The sequence below is a fragment of the Furipterus horrens genome, unplaced genomic scaffold (genome assembly GCF_987537825.1).
Source record: "Furipterus horrens unplaced genomic scaffold, mFurHor1.1.pri manual_scaffold_1, whole genome shotgun sequence".
NCBI classification, from domain to species: domain Eukaryota; kingdom Metazoa; phylum Chordata; class Mammalia; order Chiroptera; family Furipteridae; genus Furipterus; species Furipterus horrens.
This window is the reverse complement of record NW_028327171.1, coordinates 30331863-30344890: the sequence shown is the minus strand read 5'-3', so window position 1 is coordinate 30344890 and position 13028 is coordinate 30331863.

The following is a 13028-nucleotide window of genomic DNA, read 5'->3' as shown; positions in this document are numbered from 1 at the left end:
AGGTTTCTTTCCTTGTCTTTAACCTTTGTCATTTTAATTATGATGTTTTTGGTGTAGTCCTCTTTGGACCCATCTTGTTTGGGATCCTCTTCTCTTTCTGGACTTGTATGTCTTTTTCTTTCACCAGACTAGAGAAGTTTTAGGTTATTATTTCTTCAAATGGTCCTTGAATGCTTGCTCTGTCTCTTCTCCTTTTGGTATCCAATGATGTGGATGCTGTTATGTTACATGTTGTCCCAAAGGTTTTTTAAGCTATCCTCATTTTTAAAGTTATTATTATTTTTCTTTTTGCTGCTCTGCTTGGGTATTTTTATACATTGTCTTCCAAATTGCTGATTCAATCCTTTGCTTCATTTAACCCACTGTTCATTCATTCCAGTGTATTATTTATTTCAGATATTGCATTATTTCTGATAGGCCTTTTTTTATTGTTTCTATGTCCTTTTTCATGCTATTGTGTATCTTTATAATCATTAATCTAAACTCTATATCTGACACATTGGTTGCTTCCCTTTTACTTAGATCTTCTGGAAGATTCTCTCTCTCTCTCTCTCTCCCTTTTTTTTTTTAACGTGGAGCCTATTTATTTATCTTCCCATTTTTGTTGCCTCTTTGTGTTTGTTTCTATGCATTAGGTTGATCTGCAAATACTGGCATAGGCCTATGTCAGATGCTGCCTGTGACTGGCCATGGGTAACTTGTTTGGAGCTATTAGTGAGCCACAGCTTGTGGCTCCCTCTGCTAGGCCTGTTTGTGGGCAGAAAGAACCTGGTTGTGCACCAAGGCCTGCTTTTACTAGTACTGGTCCCAGGGGTGGTTCAGCTAAGGTCTCAGAGCTCCCAGACATCCACCTTAGTTGTTAAACTTAATCAGTGAGATAACCGCCTGCTGTACGCCTCAGCAGCCCAGCATAAGTGCCACATGGGAACCCAGTCAACCTTCTCAAACCTCCTCTGCACTCCCTACCAGTCACATTGTGGCAAAGTCGTTTTTTCTGTAAGTCTTTGGTTATAAGGCTTCTCTTTAGCTCATGTTCAGTTGGTTATTTAGGATTATTTATCTACAATGTAGCTGTAATTCCAGTTTGTTCCTGGAAGGAGGTTTGTGCAGCTTCCACTTACTTCTTTGCCATCTTGTGTCAAAATTGGTTGATTGAAGTTTTATATCAATTGGAATCAGTGGAGACAAAATTGCATCATAATTCTCCCTCTTTGTGACCTCTGCCCCTGTCACCCTTGAAAACTTTATATTCTAAATTTATAGAGAAATTTTGAGGCAAAGTTTAGAGAATAGAGTTGTCTGTATCATTGCCATTGCCCAACAGGTATTCAGATTCTGCCCCCAAAATAAAAGTAGCACAGAGAAAATGCAATGTTTTTACATGACCTTAAGAAGTCCTAGAATGTCTTGTAAAAGCAAAACAATCAATCCAGTTGTCCTAATTATTAGGGAACTATAAATACCAGTCAAGCTACTATGTTGAGTTATAAAAGTTTGATACTATAAGCTGTGAAAAAGTGTGGAAGGTATATGCTTTACAAAATGTGTAAGCCTTAGTTCAGAGGGTGAGTAAAAGGTGGAGTGTGTTATTTTCTCTTCTAACTTGCATCTACAGGAGTGGGCAAATGTAGGTTTGCAATTGTAAGTACACGAAACACAGAGTTTATTCCTATATTATTTATTTATTTACTAATTATTGTATTTATTGGTATTATTTGCCTTATTATTACTGTTATTATTTGTATCAGAATTATGATTTATCTTTTAGGTAATGATAGCTGGTAATTTAACCTACTTTTTGTTCACCATGTATTGATTTTTTTTCTCAGAAATCATATTATGGAACTAACAAAATTAAAAAAGACTCCATCCAGGGTAAAAAATTAGCCCAAAATGTCTTCAAGACATTAGAAGATTTTTCCTTACACATAATAAATCTCAAAAGTAAGATCTAATGAGGAAATATGGACAAACTCTTAAGCAATGGTTCATAACCTTAATCATAGTTTTAGTTCAAAATTCAAATGCTCTAACCCTTCATTAGCTGTCATTGGTTTTAAACCCCCTGATAGCAATGAATTTATTTATAGAAAACCCCAACTACTCACCTCTCAAGGATTAGATTATTTAAAAAATATTTCTAACCAGAAGATTTAAGAATTATAGTTCTATACTTCAGGTCACCCTGCTTTTGCAAAGTCCTAAATGTGTGATTTCTTATAATAACTTCATCTTTGAGATCAACCAAACTATAACACTTGTGTCTTTTACCATCTGTTAGACATTTTATGGTTGCCACTTTTCTTAATGCTAAAAATGTTGAAGAAAAGAAAGTACAAGGTTTATTTTCATTTTTCTCCTACTATGCCAGTACACAATATTTTATTCCCTATCATAGTTTATTTAATTAACTGCATAATTTAGTACTTTTCTGGATTAGAAAAATATTTTCATAAATTTTGCACATCTTTAATACACTAAAAATACATATTCTAGAACAGAATTAATCATTAAGCTTTATGTTAATATAATATTGAATTAGAGTTAATACCTTAGAGAATATGAATAGATTTCAATATGATTTTTTAAATGGTTTTAAAGCATAATTAATCAATAGCTTTAAAATATAAGAAAACACTAAAATAATTGAATACATTACTTTGTAAAAAAGACACAAAAGAAATATATTATTGTTCTTGTTCTATTAACAACTCCCAAGGGGGAAGGAGAAAGCTACAGTACTGTGATAATATACTTTTTAAAATAAGTACCAGTTTTATTAGTTAAGATGAAAATAACTATATCATACATTGGTAACCTGAAATAAATTTATCTCTATGTTCTTCCTTTTCCCCACCTCACCCCAAGGAAATGACTGTGAGTTTCTTGTAGTAGATATTGTAAAAAAAAAATGGGCACCCAAAGCTGTGCTCATTTTAATCCTTTGGATCTGTGAAGAATATGCTATGTGACAAGGGTGACTAAGTTTGCAGATGAAATTAAAGTTGCTAACCAGATTACCTTAAAACAGAAAAAGTATCCTGGATTTTTCAAGTGAACCCAATGTAATTACAAAGATCGCTAAAGGTGAAAAAGAAAGGCAGAATAGAGTCAAGGGAGATGGGACTATGGTGGACTGATCAGAAATGCAACTTTGCTGTGTTTTAAGAAGCAGAAAGAGGACTCAGGGTGAAGCAAGGAATGTGAGTTACCACTAGAAGCTGGAAAAAGTAATAAAATGGACCTTATTCTTAAAGCCTTCAGAAAGGAACTCGGCTCTGCCAACAATACCTTAAACTTAGTTAATTAAAACCCATGTTGGATTTATAACTTACAGAATTATAAGGCAATGCATTTATATTGTTTTAAAGTCATTAGTTTGTAGCAACTTGCTACCATATCAATAGAACTAATACATTTCTGAAAGTGAAGTTTTGTGTTTTTTGCTTCTTTCCCTGAGAGTAACTAATCCAGTCACTAGCACATTCCATCAATGCTACTGTTAGTAAATTCTTACTGTAAATACTATATTATAGGTTTTTAAAATCAATAAATATTTACCAACACCTATTATGTCATGCAAGGAACTCTATTAGACTCTGAGGTACATCATAATATAAATCAGACACAAAGCCTGTTATTATGGGGAATAAATAGGTATAGGTTCCCATACAAAAAGATTTGAACACACATTATCTCCTATCTTTATGTTCAAAATTTTAAAAGCACAATAGCTTTTGGTATATTGTAGTAAATACTGACATTTATCTAAGAGAGTTTATCTAGAATAGCTGATGTATGGACAATTATTGGTTTTGCCTTTTATATTAGTTTTCTAGGGCTGTTTAAGCACTAGAAATGTATTGTCTCACAGTCGTGGAAGCTAGAAGTCCAAGATCAAATTGTACACAGGATTGGTTCCTTTTGAGGACTATGAAAGGTCATCTGTTCCTTGCCTCTTACCTAACTTCTAGTTGTTTTCTGGGAATCTTTGGAACTTTTTGCTTGGTTTGTAGAAGAATCATCTTATTCTTGAAGTTTATTCTCAAATGGCACTCTCCTGATTTGAATGCCTCTGTGTGCAATTTTCTTCTTTTTATAAGGACTCTAGTCATATTGGATTAATGTCTTACCTAATCATCTCATCTTAACTTTATTTATAACTGCAATGATTATATTTCCAAATAAGGTCAACACATGAATTTTGGGAAGACAAAATTCAACCAATAACATTTTCCCACAATCAGTTCCTCCTGGTTTTAGCAATGTTAGCTCTATTTATTTTTAGGAGTCTATTTATGATGCCTGAGTGTAAATGAATCTTACCTACCTCTGCAGAAATGGGCATATGATTTAATCCATGCTAATCAGTGCTGCATCCCCAGCCACAGTGATTGTTTTAGTGACTGGAATATGGCCAAACCATGCTAGCGAGCACCGTCTCCTGAATTTTTGTTTGACCTGTGAAGAAAGGACACGTTCATGTGGTTGCTGTTAGAATTAAATCTTAGAAAAGCTCTTGGAACAATTCCTTTATTTTACCATTGAACAGAATTTAGCTAATAATAAAGCCAATATAGAAAAAATTGAAGCACTGAGAGAGAAAAGCAGTGTCCCATTATATTTAAGTGCTTGTGTCTATCTGTACCTAACAGCTTCCCCCTGAACTCTCAATTTTATAAATAAATAAATCCTCTCTTTGTATTTAAGCAAATATGTTTTGGATTTGCGATCTCTAAAACAAGAAGTGCTCTGCTTAAATTAATTTTCTGACTCACCAGGAAAGAAATCTCAGGTACACTAATAATTTCAAAATATCAACTATAGAAACTTTACTTGGATATAATGTCTATGAAATATCAATGATGTGATTAAATATATGAATATTATTTGAACTGTTTTTTATGTAAACATTCTATATGTATTTTACATTCAGTCTAATAATCTGTTTTTAAATAAAAGTAAAATTATGTTTCTAAATAAAACAGAGGACATTATAGAGGTACTTTAACATACTGTAATTTACTTAATTAGTTATTCTCCTTAATTGCTATTATGAGAAAAATAACACTTCTCTATTAACTTACTGTGCCATATTTTTCTATAGTAACATAGATACAACCAAGAATTGTGTTCCCCAGAGTCTGCTTTCCTGTATGGTTGGTTCTGAGTTGTAGTCAGCCAAAATAAATACTATAGTAGATTTTGATAGTTAAATGAAGTAGAGTCATGCTAATTGTACAGTTATCACTGTTAGATGTAGGGACAGATCAACAAAGGTACCTGGCGGGTCATATTGTTTCACATCTTTTCAATTGTTTTCTTTCCAACTGTTGACTGTTATCCAACAGTGTCCCCAGGTTCATCACTAAAATCTTGGATACCGATCAACAGGAGAAATAGTATACTAAAATATCAGCTTCTATATATCTTTCTATAAGAGTCCTTTTGTGAACTTATTATATGGGCAAGATGCATTAGGTGTCTCTGAGTTCTGAGAGTCTTACTTGTCCACTCACACCATCATTACATTAATATAGATTCTTTCCCTGGCATCCTACACTTCCTTAACCAGCTGTTCCCACATCTGTGTAGAACATAAATTAGATAACTCACTGTACACTCATTTTACTTATAGTAACCGTGCTTTTCTAACTGAACTGTGACTGGTAAATGAGTTAAAATTACTATTCCTTCCAGAGCCGTGGAGGAAGCATACTGGTAGTAGAATGAAATATATCACTATACAGAGAAACAGAGATCAGAGATCAGAACTTTTTTAAAGATGTCCAAAACACTGCTTACAGGATTCTTTAAGGCCCATTTGTATCTCTTCATTTCATGTAGTTGAGATGATACCCCATCCAGATGAGATAACATTGTATCATTGTAATCATTTTCATTTATTCTCTTTGATGGATTTCAATTGGATTTCTATCCCTTGCAATTAAAGTAATCTAGGCTGCATTTGTCAGAGCAGAAGCAGCTATGCGGCAACAAGCGAATCTCACCATCTCATTGACTTGATGCAAGGCTTCTCTCTCCAGGGCACTTCTCTTTCAGATAGTGATTCAAGTTTTTAGACCGTGTCAATATTATGGCTCAGTTTCATTTTAATACATTTATCCTGGTGTCAGGGTGACATCTGAACTTACAGTATAGAGAACTGACAATAGCTCTTAGGTACTTGAATTAAAAGTGACACACAGCACTTCTATGCATGGTCTATTGAATAAAATTAGTCATGTGACCCCAACCTAATTACAAAAGAGATTCAGAAAAATACATAAGCAAATGGATAATTTGTGACACTCTCTCTTATGAAAAGGAGAGGGATACTTTTGTCCTATTTAAGTTTATATTTCTAGAATCCAGTGAGATACTTAATATTTAATAAATGTTGATGCTAATTTAATAGCTTCATTGAAATGTCTGTAATATAAGAAAATACTTTTTCTTTAAAAATTATGACACATTTTAAACATAACACACTTTTTAACAATAGTCATTTTTATCTTGCCCTAAAGCTTATATCGATATATATTCACACACATAAGTAAGTCTACTTCAAAGACCAGTGATTTCCAGTGAGAAACAGGGTAGACAGTGTAGGACTTGTTCAGAAAATATGTGTCCATTTTGTCAGGGAAGTAAGAGGGTATAGCCTGACAGCTTTCACTGTTGCATTGACTGGCACTGCTTAATAAACCAGTGTAAACCATAGCAAATAAATAATAAAGAACAATTTTATCCAGTTATGATTTCATTTCTATTAGAAAGTACAAATGAAACTACTGACAATTAAAATGAGTATGTAAATCGAGTAAATTTTAAAAGCATTTTATCACAAAAAACCAAAAATACTAATATTCTTACAATGTAAATTTTGAATAAGCAACGCTAAAATTTTATATAGTCATCAACTGAGTCATACACATTTATTAGATGATAAAAATTTGATTATTTATTTCAGGAAATCACAAATACATCACCTCATTTGAGGCAGAAGAGAAAAATATGTAGTCCTACAATAGCATTGTTCTCTGAGGGTCTAGCTCCCTCCTTAAATTCTTATTTAATTCAAATTATGATATTGGTCATTAAAATGCTATACATATTTTTTCAATAAAATATTTTAATCACTAATTTCTTCATAGAATGTACTTGCATTTATCAAAGCTTAATAATATTTGTCAGAAAAAAATATATTTCCAAATTGTTAAAAAAAATTTAAACTTTGATAGCACTTTACTCTGTGAATTAGTTCTTAATGTTACATATTTTTAAATCCCAATCTCACAAGTAAATTGAAAATAATTCATTTTCAAATTTATTTTTATACATACTAATGTATAAGGTAAATATTTTTCACTATTTATACAATCTCATAAGGAAATCCATTATGTCCTGTGGTTTTACTATAATCATTAAAATGTGTATACATGTATATTTCCATAAGTACAAAGCATGAATCAATTCAGGGATGACATTTTTTAAACTTAAAGTATTGGTAAAAATTGTATCTATAAACAGGCACATTTTAAGCCCTTAATCCAAAGGATATGTGGCACACTAACTTTTACTTCAAAATCAAAAAAAGAGGAAGAAAAAATGAAGGCAAAATCCTCCTGTATTTCATATTCTGGTGAAATATAATGATTAAGCTATTAATCCAATCCCATGGGCTAGTCAGGTCATATCTAGTATTTGGGAAGAACTAGTGACATTTTCAAGACTCCTGCTGTTCACACCCTCAGGCTTGATGATATTTACACATTTATATTTCAGATAATCCACCCACCTTAATACATAACCTTTGATATTCTGGCATTCTGGCCCAGTAGGTTTATCCTTCGTTTTTATATTTAACTTAATCTGTGCCTACATGTACCTTGATAACCTGCCATTGAAAACTGTCTGCTTAAATGAGATAAGCTGAAGAGAATTGAAATGCTAGTCTTCAAATAGAGTTTAGAGATGTGGAAAAGTAAAGATTTCAATGACTCATGTATTCCCTTAACTAGGAAAGATATCAAGCTTTTCTAAACTACCGTGAACTACAATGAGTGGTTTTCTTATCCATAACACTTGGCAACAAGTAATAGAGCGCAGATCATACTGCTCACATTCATCTGTTCAAAGTCTCAAAATTCCAGCTGAATGAAGCTACAAAGAGGGAACAAGCAGGTGCTCTGGCTTTGTTCACAAAGTCATCATGATCTGAAAGACCGATTTTTTATCAGCACTCTTATCCTAAGGAATCTCCTTGAGGGAGAAAGCAAAAGAATGTAAAGCTTCAGAGCAGGTTATAATTTGCGCAGATTACTTGGTGCTCGAACAGCATGCTCTTGATCACAGCATAAATCACACTTTAATTTTAACCTTTGCAGTTCATCAATAGATTCAATATAAAAAATAATTCAGGACTGACACTACTGGTTTACAGGTAAGTTTGACAAGAATGGGGAAGCTTAATGATGTATTAGTTGCCTTGCCAACTGAGGCGTAAAGATTCATGAATCTTAACCTATGTTGCCATCACAAACTAAGAGCTATAAATAATGCAAGCAGCTAATCAGGCATAGAAAAGATATATAACATCATTGAAAATCAGTTATTTGCGCTGCTCCAGCTTTTAAAAATGTATCCTATGTAAAGTAATCCAGTGACATAACTCATAAGAGATCTGTGCTGACTCACAACCCATATCAATATTTATTTTAAAAGTTTTATTAGTTCCATAGCATAGCATTTTTTTCTTAAACACTAACAATTTTTTAGACAGAATACTTTACCTTAAAGTTATATTATGATTTACACATAACGTCGACTACTATGATATACAGTGAATTGCAAAGTAAAAATTTGTAGCTTTTCTTCTTTAGAGTAAGAAGTTAGCCAAAGAATTTCCAATAAACAGTAAAATGAAATAACAGCTAATGTAAACTTAAAAGATTGATTGAAAATTATGCACACTAGAGGATAAAGAATTTTTGTCTTGAACCTGTATCAGCTTCCTAGGGCTCTGTAATAAAATATCACAAACTGGGTAGTTTAAACAACAGACATTAATTGGCTCACGGTTCTGCAGCTTAGAAATCCTAGATTAAGGTGTCAGCAGAGTTTATTCCTTCTGAGAGTTATGAGGAACAATCTGTCCCACCTTCTCTCCTGGCTTCTTGGTAGCTTTAGGCATTCCTCGCCTTGCAGAGGTGCCCTCCTTGTGTCTTTACATTTTATTTCTTCGTCAGATCTCTGTCTCTGTGTCCAATTTTGCTTTTTTAAAAATAAGGACATCAGTCATTTTAAATTAGGGTCCACTTCAGTGACCTCATCTTAACTGATTATTTCTGTAAACATCCTTCTTCAAATAATATTTTAATTTTTTTGCAAAAAGTGAAATCATAGCTGTGAGTGCCGACTCTATTAGAAGGCTTTTGCAAACACTTAAAGTGAGGCCAGTTTTATCTGCTTCCAATAGAAAGCCAATTTTTCTAATAGTAGTTTCATCATTTCATAGAATTCATGTAACCAAACTATTATTATAAATGATAATAAAAATTAATCAAAGAATTTAACATTGAAGAAAATATAAATTTTTAATGGAGTCATGGTCAAGATAATATTATGAATTCAATATAACATAAAATGTGTTTTGTATTATCTTTATTACCTTAATTTATAATTGTATTTCATAAAAACATGATAAATCAAAATAAGAGGTATATAATTTTCAAAGCTTACAAGTAAGTATGTTTAACATAAACAAATTATTTTTTTTAATTTTATTAAATTGATTGTGGTGACACTGATTGATAAAATTATGTAAGTTTCAAGTGTTCAATTTTATAATACATCAACTGTATATTTTATTGTGTATTCACAATCTCAAGTCAAGTCTCTTTTTATCACCTTTTACCACCCACCCCCATACCCTCTGGTACCATCATACTGTTGTCTGTGTCTATGAGTTTCTGGTTATTTTGTTTTGCTTGTTAGTTGGTTGCATTCACTTTATGAGACAAATTACTGTATATAGTTCTTAAGCCTTTCTCTCTGACTTCGCTTAGCGTGATATTCTCAAGGTCCATCCATGTTGTCGAAAATGGCAGTATTTCTTTATTTCTGATGGCTGAGTAGTATTCCATTGTATGTATGTACCACATCTTTTTTAATCCAATCATTTATTGAGGGACACTTCAGTTGTTTCCATGTCTTGACTACCATTAATAATGTTTCAATGAACATACAGGGACATATATCCTTGCAAATAAATGTTTTCAAAAATTTGAGGCAGATATTCAGAAGAGAGATTGCTGGGTTATATGGTAACTCACAAATAAAATATTTTAACTTGAAAATTTTTGTGACAAATTAGACATTGAATTTTAAAAATTTTAAAGAGGTCAGTATTCGTTTTGTTCCTTTGCTATCTGCCATCAAGATATTACAAATTTTGAGTTTTTACAAGCTATTTTTAAAAAATAAATGTAATTCAAAATGGCATTGAATACATTTATAATGATCCTAAACTTGGTTGCAATTTGTTATTAGCATGTGAAAATTTTGTTCTTGTGTGTATAATTTTCAATAAATTATTCTATTATTAAACCTGAAATACTTCACCTCTTGTAGATTCTAATGAAATGTCATTATTGGAAACAAAGTTTGCACATGGAAAGACCTTGAAATTTATGTCTGCAAAGCACAGTGAAGCTAACTAAATTAAAGATGTCAGAACAGGTAGTAAATAAATAAGGCCTAATTTTGAATATTTATAATTAAATTTTAGAATTTTACAACATATTGAAAGGGTTTTTATGGAGTTATTACTTTTTGTTCATGATTTTCAACCAATGTCTGGAGATGCTGGTTATTACAATTTTGATACGGCTACCGATATTTAATGTGTAAAGTCCAAGGATGTTGCTGAACTTTCTACAATGCACTTACTTTCCTTCTACAAAAAATAATTATCTGTCCTAAAATATCAACTGCACTGAGGTTGAGAAACCTTGTTTTTATTCGATAAATATAATCCCTGGGGGTGAAATTAAGGATAAAGGTTTTGAAACATCTAGTGAACATTCAAAAGAGTCATACAAAGAGACAACTTATTCAACAAATATTATCCTTTAAAAACATTTGTCAAAAATAAATTTTCCAAATGGAGAGGTAAAGATGGGAGCTTTGAAAAGACTTATACTAAAATATTGGCATGTTGATATATAAAAATTAAGGTTGGTAATTATTTCCATTGATGTAATATTTTATTAGAACTTCAATAAATGTTAAATTACTACATTAGGAAAATTATCAAGTCTTGAAATTACAGAGTCATAGAATATAAACACATAGTTTTACCACATCCAGAGATTTCTCTTGAAGGAAGTAATCTTATAAAGCTCATATATTTTCCCAGGTACCTTAGAGCTCTGTCAAACATAGTTTTCCTCATTTTATGACCACTCATGATTCTGTCTTTTTTACTTTCTCAGCATTAAGTTTCTGAAAGGCTAAGGTACAAGACAGAATTTCTAAACTATAGTTTATCAAAATTTACTGATGGCCTTTCTAGATCTGCTGCTAAGGAAGTATTGTAAATTTAAATAAGTAAAGCTCATTCAATTTTATTACTGGGCATCTCACTTCCATGACTATATAAGAAAACAGTTTTACATTACTAAAAATCTCTCTATTATAGGCTTATTATAAAATTTTCCCCAAAATATACCATTAGTATTTTTATTTTTATTATTATTTTTTTTTAATAGGACATGCTGACATGCAAAATAACTCATTCTAAGTGCAATTTTGTTTCATTTACATACAAGGTCTGTCTGGAAAAAGTCCAGCCATTGCTAATACAATGAGAATGGTTTGAGTGCAACCAAGGAGAGGGGACAGGGATTTGCATGTATGAACAATGATGACTTCACTGTACTAGTCAGTGGGGACAGTAGATGAAGTTGAGTGAGCTTGTGTACTGTGTAGCCACTACATTCAAAATAACTGAGCGAGTAGAGCAACAAATCTACATCAAATTTTGCATTAAGCTTAAACATTCCTCATATGATTTAGAAGGCCCCAGCTGTGGGCAACTGGTGATTGGCAGCTTCATCACAACAACATGCCCACTCATGCACCATGTCTTGTGAAGAGTCCTTTGCTGAAACAACAAATCACCCAGGGGACTCAGCCCCGCTAGAGCCCAGATTTGGTGTCTTGCAACTTCTGGCTTTTCCACAAACTAAAATCACCTTTGAAAGGGAAGAGATTTCAGACCACTGATGAGATTCAGGAAAATACAATGGGATATCTGAGAGTGATTGGAAGAACTCTCTGAGTTCCCAAGGTACTTGCTTTGAAGGAACTGAGGCATCATTGTCCTATGTACAGTATTTCTTGTATTTTGTATCCTCTTCAATAAATGCCTCTATTTTCCGTATTACATATCTGGATGCCTTCTGGACAGACCTTGTTGAATATTGATTCATTATATCTGCGCTATCTAATAGAGTAGCTGCTATCCACATGTGGCTTTTGTGCAGTTGAAATGTGGGTAGCCAAAGTTGAATCATACCATAATTATAAAAGTCATACATAATTTCTAATACTGAGAATGAGAAAAAGAATATATCTCAGTAACACTCTAATAGCAACCAGAGACAGGGGGGAGAGGGATAATGTTGGAAAAAAGGGGAAGGGACTAGTCAAAGAACATGTATGAATGATCCGTGAACATAGACAACAGTGTGAGTATTGACTGTGGGAGCAGGGGGTAGACTAGGTGGAGGAGGGCAAAGGGAGGAAGATTGGGACAACTGTAATAGAACAACTGTAATAAAACAATAAAATATTTTTAATAAAATAAAATAAATTTTGTATTAATTACCTTCTGAAATACTATTTTATACATAGTAATATATTATTAAAATTAATTTAACTGTTTTATTTTACTTCTTACAAGTTATCCAAACTCCTAGTAGAGCCAAATGTCTACATTATGTTTTATTCCTCATACCTAG